This window comes from Macaca mulatta, chromosome 6 (genome assembly GCF_049350105.2).
Source record: "Macaca mulatta isolate MMU2019108-1 chromosome 6, T2T-MMU8v2.0, whole genome shotgun sequence".
Classification (NCBI taxonomy): domain Eukaryota; kingdom Metazoa; phylum Chordata; class Mammalia; order Primates; family Cercopithecidae; genus Macaca; species Macaca mulatta.
The window spans coordinates 80,636,046-80,646,945 of NC_133411.1; positions in this window are offsets into that span (position 1 = coordinate 80,636,046).

The window sequence follows — 10,900 nt, forward strand, 5'->3', positions numbered from 1 at the left end:
ATGTCTCGTGGTTCATGCGAGAAGACCTATGGAGCTTCTGGGACATTTCCCTCTCTCTCTATGTGGTCTCTCCCCCAGTGTCTCTGCAGCATGGTGGTTCGGGGCAGCAAAGGTCTTGCATGTTGGCTCAGGGCTCCCAAGGTGCATATACCCAGAAAGGAGAGAAAAAAGAAAGAACAGAAGACAGAAGAGAAACAGAAAGGGAGAATCAGGCTAAAGCCAGATTGCATTTCTTGTTTCGTCACTGGAAGTCATGAATGTTACTTCCACTGTATTCCGTTCATAAAGGACAGATCATTTGCAAGGGGAAGGGAACCATACACCCTTTGTGATAGGGGCTGCAGAAATGAATGGCATGTGGCCATTTACAAAATATAATCTGTTAAGTACAAGGCAGAAAAACACAACTAGGAGGAACTGATTGTGGTCACTAACAAAGCCAAAATATACCTTCAAGGTCAATGTGAAAGGAACTAGAAACGAAGGTGAGCTGGGGGACAAACAGATCTGGGAAATCCCGTACATGTGGCAGCTCACCATGGGGACCTTACTGCAGTGTCACCTGATGTGGGCTGGAGGACCAGGTAAAGCAAAGCTTTCTTTTGGTTGTTTATTAAAAGAGGGCATCCACCTCAATCAAAAACTAGGAGGAGTTAACTTGGTTTTGCCACAGCAGGTATACATAGGAAATGCTTCTCGGAGCAGGAACTTCCCTGCCCCAGGGCTGGGCTTCACAGACAATGAGAACCTCAGTTTAATTAAATTGGACTAGAGAAAAACAAAACTTCGAATGTTCACCTTTCGTTGGGGACTAAAATATGCAGACAAGTACCTACATAAACTCTAACAAAATCTACCTCAACACTTAGTATTGAACATGCATAGACTTTTCTCTGTGGTGGAGAAGAAAGCAAGGAACAACGGAAGGGAGGAAGGAATGGAGGGAGGGAAGGAGAGGGAAGAAGGGAAAGAGAAAGGAAGGAAGGGAGGGAGGAAGGAAGGAAGGGAGTGAGGAAGAAAGGAAGGGAAAGGGTGTGAGAAAGGAAGGAAGGTCAGTCACTGGACATACACAAAGATAACATTGTTCAAAACAAGGACCAATTTTAAAATTCAGAGCAAATACACGCCCTACCTCCAAGAAACAGTGAAACACTTTTTTAAAAATATGAGGCTGGGTGTGGGGGCTCATGCCTGTAACCCCAGCACTTTGGGAGGCTAAGGTGGGTGTATCAACTGAGGTCAGGAGTTTAAGACCAGCCTGGTCAACATGGTGAAACCCCATCTCTATAAAAATACAAAAATTAGCCAGGCGTGATGGCGGGTGCCTGTAGTCCCAGCTACTTGGCAGGCTGAGGCAGGAGAATTCCTTTTACCTGGGAAGTAGAGGTGCCGTGAGCCAAGATCACGCCATTGCACTCCAGCCTCGGTGACAGAGCGAGACTCCACCTCAAAAAAAAAAAAAAAAAAAAAACACAACTGAGATCCGAGAAAACACAATCTGTGGTGAATAATGATTGCTTTCAGATTTTAAAAAATTAGAGACAACAGAGCTAATAAACAGTAAGATACTAAACTAATAAATGAGAATTTTAAGACAAGATATTTGCCTACCATTCACCAGGAAAAGATAAAGAAAATTACACAATGAACCAACCTATCAAAGACAGAATGGACAAATCCAATAAAACTTTTTTTTTTTTTTTTTTTTTTTTCCCCAGGAGAGAACAGCAACAGGATCCCTGAAGAAAGACTTGAGACTTCTAATCAAAGGTTTACAAATGGTTTGGGAAAAAGTTTCCATACATGGCATACTCTAGTGAAGTTATAAAAATTCAAATTCAACTTCAAATTTAAAGACTATGGAAACCTACAAACATTTCGGTATATAAAATTACATTGAAAATGGAAATAAACTAGATTATCACAATTTCCCATAATACTAAATCACAAAAGGCAAGAGTCAAATAATTCCTCCAAATCCTGACAAATTATTAGAACAAATGAGGTAACTTGATAATATGGCTGGTTACAAAATAAATAACCAAAAGTAAAAATCTTTCCTGCTCCTGACAATGTGGCAAAGTAAGCTCAATTCTGAAAACTTCCAACAAGCGAGAGGGAAATTGAGAACCCAGGAGCCTAAAAAAAAAAACAAAAGAAATCCATGGGGAGATACAAGGGTATTGGGTCTTGACTGAAAGCTGTACAGAAGAAAAGTGGGCACCACCAATGGGGGATGGGATTGGTTAGTGCTTTCTTGTGTTTGCCCTCCTTACAACTCCACCTTGCATTGGACAGGTCATTGCTGACCTTATTACTCCAGTAGGACAAGAAAACATCAACCTCAGCTGAGTGCCAACTAGGCCAGTTGGAGGTGATGGGTTGCGCTGTGGCCGTGTCACAGGCTGGTGGGTGAACCTGGGTAGAGCAGGTGCCCATGTGCTGGCCAGGTCCCAGTAGTATCTCCTCACCCATTTCCCTAGTGGAACACTACCTGTTTCTGTCTGCATATAAAATAGGGAGGCAACCACAAACACAATCCTCATCTCCCTACCGATAAGTTCCAAGAACCTGTATCCTCTAGCATTTTCTCTCCCCAGCATAGGATGTCTGCTTGACTTCATCTATGGCAGGGAATGTATACCAGGAGAAGCATACTGAGGGATGTTTGCTGTTCACCATAATGTGCTGTTTCACTTAACAAAGTGGAAGCAAAAAATCTTTTCTCCAGGGCGTTCACAATATTCACCATCACACCACATACACAGCACACATGAACACACACACACCTCAACATCATCACCACTTCCTCTGCATTATCCCCACCGTCATGCCACACCTACACCACACACACACACACACACTCACTCTTATTTTAAGATTATCCATAGCATAAGCCAATGGCTCTTTCAACATTTTTAGGCCAGTATATAACTCAGGGACTGAGTAATATGCACTCGTGTTTGTTAAGTAGGATAAAGAAAGAGGTTTAGGTGAGTATACAAGGAAAATTGTATTGCCAGGAAGTCATTGTTGCCTCTGCTTGTGTTGCTTAGGGAGCAAAAGGCTGCCCCCTCCAACTGTGGAATGGCTTAGTGCCTTCCTGAATCACTACTCCCCCAGCCACACACACTTTCAGAGCCGCTCCCCCTCACATCCTGCTGTAAATATTTCTGAAGGCCGAGCCATCCCTCCCTCGTAACATGTCCATCAAGCAGGCTTACATTAAGCAATGCTTTGTTCATGGTTTCTCCAGGATGTCTCCTCCCACAGCCCAGAGGAGACTGAGGAAGATGGATGCATTTGACCTGATATGGAAAGGAGCAAAGTAGGTGATCTTCTCACTCTGGCATTTGCCTGTGAACTTTTCCTGTGTGCACAAAAATCATGGAGGGCTTTGAGTGGCTCCCAAGTCCCTATTGGAATCAGCACAGTATCTAATCGAAGCTTTCTTTTGGCTTTATTTCTTGGGAATGTCATCCAAAGGAACGGAGTGAAGCAATACTGAGAACCTCAACTTGTGCTGTAGCTTTGATCCATTTGGCCAGGCTTCAGTAGAATTTCCCTAAGCTTCATGTTTGAAATGATGAGGACATTTTTCCATGGGGATGATGCCGTACATCAGATTCCGGCTCTGAGGACACTTACAAATGCCTGTGTGATACATGATGTTTTTAGACTTAGAGGCTGACTCTTGCAGCAAAACCTGTCAGCCACCTGGGCCACGGCTGAGTGAACGCAGGACCCATCGGGAGCAGAGCAGCTCAGGCCCCAGCCTTGGTTCTAATTCAAACTCTCCTCTTACCAGCAGTGAGACCTGGGGCAAATCCCCTGATCTCTCACTGCCTCAGCTTCACAGTTAAGATGGGGAGAGTAAGAGGTCTTCCTCCTAGGGTGGTTGTGCAGATTAAATGAGATCATACAGGAAGATAGCACAATTCCTAAGTTATTACAAATAATGTTAGCTTTTAATATTCAACAAAGGCTGACTCAGTGGGGCCAAGCTCTGTGCTGGATGCTGGGACACAGAATGAGTGAAAAAGAAAAATCCCAAACTCCCCTCCCTCATTCAGGCCTTGGATGCGGAGACGTCCGGTTGGCAGGGGTCCAGCTGAGTGGACAAGGACGTGTAAGGGGCGAAGATCTCCTGCCAGGGCAAGCTCCAGGACACCTGCAGGTCCTGGACTTGGTTCTTGTCACTGTGCTTCCTGCTCAGGGCTCCAAGGTGCCTTTTCCTGTTTCCCCCTTGCTGCTGAGGCCCATCCCTCCCTTCCCAGGTGACTGCCAAGTTGAAATGCTTTCTGCCTCCCCTCATCCTCCTGGCTGGCAGATAGTTTCAAGAGGTGTTTTTTTGTTTCGTGACATTGGGAAGGGCACACTCCTAGGCTCAAGTCTTCTCACCCCTCACCGCCCGTCCAAACTGCAGAGGAAAAGACACTGATTCATGTCATGTGATGAATCTTTCCATACATGAAGGACCAAAACACAAGCTCATGAATACTGTCATTGCCAATAGCTGCTTATATGAATGCTTGAAGGACATTTCTGGCCATTTCTATTCAGTGGGTCTTCAGTGAGGCATGAGTATTTTTTCAAACTTTCCTGGTGATTCTGATAATCAGATTCCAATAGGATCAAAGGGACACCCAGCTCCCTAGGACTCCTGGCAACTCCGGTACACAAGCACGTTCAGATAGCTGGGCTGAGTCTGAAGCCTCATAGGGTGATTGTGGAAGACAGTCAATAGCCATGAGGTTCTCCCTCCCACCCATACCCTTGGCCACTGCCACTAGGGAAAAAGAACAAGCAGAAAAAGTGACAGGAATATCCCTGATGAACATAAACATAAAAATCCTCAACAAAATACTCACAAAAGAAACCCACCAGCACATCAAAGAGATAATACATTATGATAAAGTGGAATTTATCCCAGGGATGCAAAACTGATTCAACATACATAAATCAATAAACATGATATATCACATCAACAGAATGAAGGACAAAAACTATATGATTATGTCAATAGATGAAGAAAATCATTTGATAAAATTCAACATCCCTTCCTGATAAAAACTCTCAATGAACTGCGCAATAGAAGGAACCTACCTTTACCTATAATAAAGGTCATATATGGCAAACCCATAGGTAACATCATACTGAATGGAGAAAAACTGAAAGCCTTTCCTCTAAAACCTGAAACAAGACAAGGATGCCCACTTTTATTACTCCTATTCAACATAGTGCAGGAAGGCTTAACCAGAGCAATTAAGGCAGGAGAAAAAAATAAAGGCATCCAAATTGGAAAGAAGAAAATCAAATTGCCCTTCTTTGCAGATGACATAATTTTATATTTAGAAAAACCTAGACTCCACCAAGAAACACTTAGATTTGATAAACAAAGTCAGTAAAGTTGCAGGATACAAAATCAACATACAAAAATCAGTAGCATTTCTATATACCAATAATAAACTCACTGAAAAAGAAATCAAGCAGGCAATCTCATTTACAATAGCTACAAAAAATAATGAACTACCTAAGAATAAATTAAATGAAGGAGGTGAAAGAACTCTTTAAGGAAAGCTACAGAACACTGATGGAAGAAATTGAAGCAGACACAAATAAATGGAAAAACATCCCATGTTCATGATTGGAAGAATTAATATTTTTTAAAAGACCATACTACCCAAAGAAATCTATAGATTCAAAGCAATCCCTATCAAAATACCAACATTTTTCACAGAAAAAGAAAAAAAATCATAAAATTCAAATAAAATTTCAAAAGAACCAAAATAGCCAAAGCAATGCTAAGCAAAAAGAGCAAAGCTGCAGTCACTACGTGACTTTATATTACAAGGCTGTAGTAACCAAAAAATCATGGTGTTGGTACAAAAGCAGACACAAGGACCAGTGGAAGAGTATGGAGAACTGAGAAACAAATCCACATATTTATAGCCAAGAGATTTTTGAGAAAAGGTGCCAAGGACATACCTCAGGGAAAGGGCACCCTCTTCAACAAATGGTGATGGGGAAACTGAATATCCATAAGCAGAAGAATGAAGCTAGAGTCCTACCTCTCACCACATAAAAGAAAAACTCTAAATGGATTAAAAATGTAAACAGAAACCCCACATTACAAATCTGGAAGAAAACATAGGAGAAATTCTCCAGGATATTGATCTAGGCTAAGGTTTTATGACTAATAGCTCAAAAATATAGGCAACAAAACCAAAAATAGACAAATGGGGCTGTATTAAACTAAAAAGCATCTGCAACAACAAAGGCAACAATCAACAGAGGGAAGAGACAACCTGTTGAATGGAAGGAAATATTTGCAAACTGTTTTTCTGACAAGGGACTACTATTCAGAATACACAAGGAACTCAAACAACACAATAGCAAAAGTCAAATAATCCCATTAGAAAATGGACAAAGGATCTGAATAGACATTTCTCACAGGAAGACGTACAAATGGCAAACAGGCACATGAAAAGAATGCTCAACATCACTAACTAGGAAAATGCAAATCAAAGCCACATGAGATATCATCTCACCCCAGTTGGAATGGCTACTATCAAAAAGACAAAAATAGCAGGTGCTGGCAAGACAGCCAAGAAAAAGAATCTCTTAGACACTGTTGGTGGGAATATAAATTAGTACAGCCATTATGGAAAACATTATGGAGGTTTCTCATATAACTAAAAATAGAACTACCATAAGATCCAGCCATCTCACTACTGGATGTTTATCCAAAGGAAATAAAATCGGTATATCAAAGGGATACCTGCATGCCCATGTTTATTGCAGCACTATTCACGATAACCAAGATATGGAATCAACCTAAGTGTCCACCAACAGATGAATGAATAAAGAAAATGTGGTATCTATACACAATGGATTATTATTTGGGCATACTATTTGGGCATAAAAAAGAATGAAATATTGTCATTTGCTGAAACATGGATGGAACTGGATGTCACTGCAATAAGTGAAATAAGCCAGGCACAGAAAGACAAATATTGCATGTTCTCACTTGTATTTGGGAAATAATAAAGTTGATCTTATGGAAGTAAACTAGAATGATTGATAGATACCAGATGCTGGGAAGGGTGAAGAGGGGAATAAAAAGAGGTTGGTTAATGGGTATAAACAGGTCTAATGTTTGATAGCAACGTAGGATGACTATAATTAACAGCAATGTATTGCATATTTCAACATAGCCAGAAGAGAGGACTTGAAATGTTCCCAACACATAGAAATGATAAGTTCTTGAGGTGATGGATTCCCTAAATACCCTGACTTTTGATCATTACACATTCTATGCACATAACAAAATATCACATGTACCCTATAAATATATAGGAATATTATGTATCAATAATATATATAAAGATGACAGGAGTTCCTTAAGCAGGAGGTGGAGCAGGTGAGAGTACCAGGGGTGGGAACGGTTGTGGGAAATCCCACAACTTTTAGGGAGGGTAGAGAATTCCTTTGGTCACAGGGCTGGCCCAGCCAGTCTTGAGATCCCAAGAAGTCTTGGGGCCTCTCAGGGATGCCTATAAATCAATTCACACAAGCCAGAGACTGCCTGTGTGTTGTAAATTGCCATAAAATATTTTTTAGTTAAAAAAAAGAAGCAGCTCTGGCCCCTTTTGTTAAGTTACAAGACCCCATCCGTCCTGGCAGATCCCAAGAGAGACAAATTGCTGAAGAGTAAGCTCTGTGCCCTGGCCTCCCACTTGTTGAACTCTCGGCTGGCCCTCTGTGAGCCTAGGCTGTTGCTATCGCCCTGGGACCGGCCATGAGGCCGAGTCTCCTGACAGGTGTGCCAGCAAGGCAGCAGGAGTCTGGAAAAGACAGAGCTTTGTATGGGGCCCCTTTTTGGACCCAGAAGCTGATCCAAGCTACATTATTATGAAAAGTTATTAACTGATATTCAGTTACAGGATCATGGGCTGAACAAAGAATGAGGCCCGGTACAGTCGAAAACCATATGGTCTGGGAGGCTGCACACACCTGCGAGAGAACAGGCAGGCCTGGTTAGGAACCGTCATCAATTCTAGGAAAGCCATAAAGTTTGGACTTGCTTCATGGCACTTTCTAATTAACTGTGCAGTGAGTTTTCTCCACTTCTTTATAAAGGCCTGTGCCCCCTCCTCCACCTGGCTCCATCTCCCATGGCCCCCCAACATCTGGGGAGAAGGTTCCCTCTAAGACTTCTGGCACTCAGGCCATGGAAGATGTTGTAAATAGGAAAATAGCATTTATCTCTGTGTCCAAAGCAAAAATAGAGGTGAACCTCTTAGAAAGTTATAAGGAAAATATCCAAAAGGGGAAAAAAAAAACATAGTGCGTTTATATACCAGCAAGAAGCCAAAAGCCACTTGCCTTGATTAAGCGTAGAAAAGTGATTAATTATATTTAGCCAATGGACTGGATTAGCAGAGAATAGAAAGATGAATGTAAATTCTATGTGACAACATGGAAAAAAACTTACCATATAATGTTCAGTTAAAAAAAGTTGATGCAAAGATCTATGTCTGCTATAATTGTGCTGGTAAAGTTACATATTCATGTGGCACCCAGTAGAAGAGGATGACAAAAACTGAAAGCAACTTGGCTGGTTGTGGTAGGATTGTGGATGTTTTCTTCCTGCCTTTTACTTAGAATTTTGTTAATGCTTTTGTAATGTTTGCATAATGCCCATTTAAAAATAAAATGAAAAGAAAAATAAAAGTAAAGATTATTATTTTAAAAAACAGGGTTGGGGTGGAAGAGAAACATAGATAGATAAGGTGGTCAGAGCCAAACTTCCACCCAAGTTTTCCAGAACGCAGCCACATAAAGTTACTTTCATGAGGAAGAATTATTTTTCACCACTGCTCATCCGCATGAAAAAGAAGAAGAAAAATTAAAAGTGTCTTGGAAGGGAGCAGAGGTTTCCACAGGCTTCTTTGCTGGGCGGGGCGATGATTTGACCATAGAGAGACTGAAGTCATTGGTTGGCAGTTACCAGGGTGAGGCTGTTCCTGGCTTTACTCCATTTAACCTTTGCCATGTGAGCTAAGTAGGAAGATAAACGTCAACCAAGCGCAAAACAAGGCCCCCCAGTGCCCAGGCAGACGCTTGTGTCCCAACAGCTGCAGGGGGAATGGCAAGGGAAGATTTGCGAAGAATTCCCAGAAAGCAGCTCTTGGCCACCTCTCAGCCAGGGTCCCAGCTCTGGGTCAGAGCCCCTGATGCTTTCCTGGAAGGCTTGGCCGCTAGCTGCCTGTCTCCTGGAACGGCAAAGCTGTGGTGCCCAGGTCCCAGCCCACCATGTGCTTTTCAAAAGGAATTGGCTTACAGGAACTCAGAATTTTACTCTTGGTTAATTAAGATACATTTCTATTGTTCGGGGATTCGCGTAAACCTGGAGTTGGGGGCTGGCCACTTCTCTTAAACTTGAGGATTGAATTAAATAGGTCTTATATTTAAAATTCAAGATACTCTTTAGAAGAAGAAAACTCATCTGGGAGCTAGGTTTTCATCCTGTATGACTCTGGGTGTGAGAGGAAGACTCAGAGGAAGGGATTGTGCCTTCCAGGGAGGAGAACTGAGTGTGGGAAGGGTCAGGGAAAAGGGGTGCTTCAGAGAATGAGACAAGCTTATAAAATAGCTCCTATTCCAGCCCCAGAAGGGAGGCGGCCGCACCATGTAATATTTCCAGTTAAGGGAAACACATAAATGTTCAAAAAACAGCCTGGAACCATCAGGGTTATAACTCCTGGCTGCAGCACCCGGAAGGGAGGGAGCAAAAGGAGCCACGCAAGAGTAATTAGGCAATTGCTGACCACAGTTCTAAACCTGCAGTCACTGATAAACACAACATAAGTTTTTAAGGGGCCACTCTGCATGGAACACAACTTTGATATCTGAGAAGCAGCCAGACTTTGTCCTTATGAGGAATCAACTTAAAGCTTGTAAAATACACCTGTGATTCTAGCATGACTTTTTTTTTTCTTTTTTAGGCAAATAAGCTGCTGCCTCCTGGCCGCTCTGCAGTTTCTAATGCCATTTGCATGTCTTCTTTTGAGGAACTGGCCTCTTGGTGCTTCAGGGACGCTTTAGAGACAGTGAAAATAGTTTTACCAGTTGCTGCCTCCCAGTCACTCAGGGGTGATATTAAATCTGGGGGTAGTTAACACTCCCTTGAGAAATAAATCTGGGAGATAAGTCTCTCTTAAGCCCTACAAGACTCTCTGCTTTCAGGCGTCTTCAATGTTTTAAAAACCTCTCCCTCGCTCTCATTTCGTGGCATTTCTCTTTGTGTTTCAGCAGACAGATGGAAGAGAGGATCTTCAAGGGGATTTCCACGGGAAGCAGGTCCAAAGGAAGAAATCCTGCATTCCCAGAATATATTGTACTTTCCTGTCCTTTGCTCAAAGCTTCCCAAATTCTTGCATCTTGCAGCTGAGCATCTTGAAGGAAAAAAAGAAAAAGAAAAACTAGGAAAATCAAATGTAAGCATAATGTATAGGTTATGTTGTCAAATTGAAAATCAAATAATAAACATAATAGCTTTTATTTTTTTCCTTCTTTTTTATCCTTTATCAAATGGAGATTAAGTCTTACACTCAGCAACATTAAGTCATACTGAAGATATAGACCATCTATTCCTGACCGCCACAGATGTGTTGGCATCCAGAATGCACTCCCATTCTCTACCTGCGATGCCCTGCCCTCTATTTCCAAACATCCGACTCCTACTGGTTCCTCCATAGTCAGCTTCTAATGCCCCACCCTCCGTGAAATTTTCTCTGATTTTCCCAGTCCCATAGGTATGAGAGACTTCATAGTGTCCTGGTTAGTAGCACAGATGCCAAATCCAGTCTTCCTGTGTTCACATCTCAGCACTGCA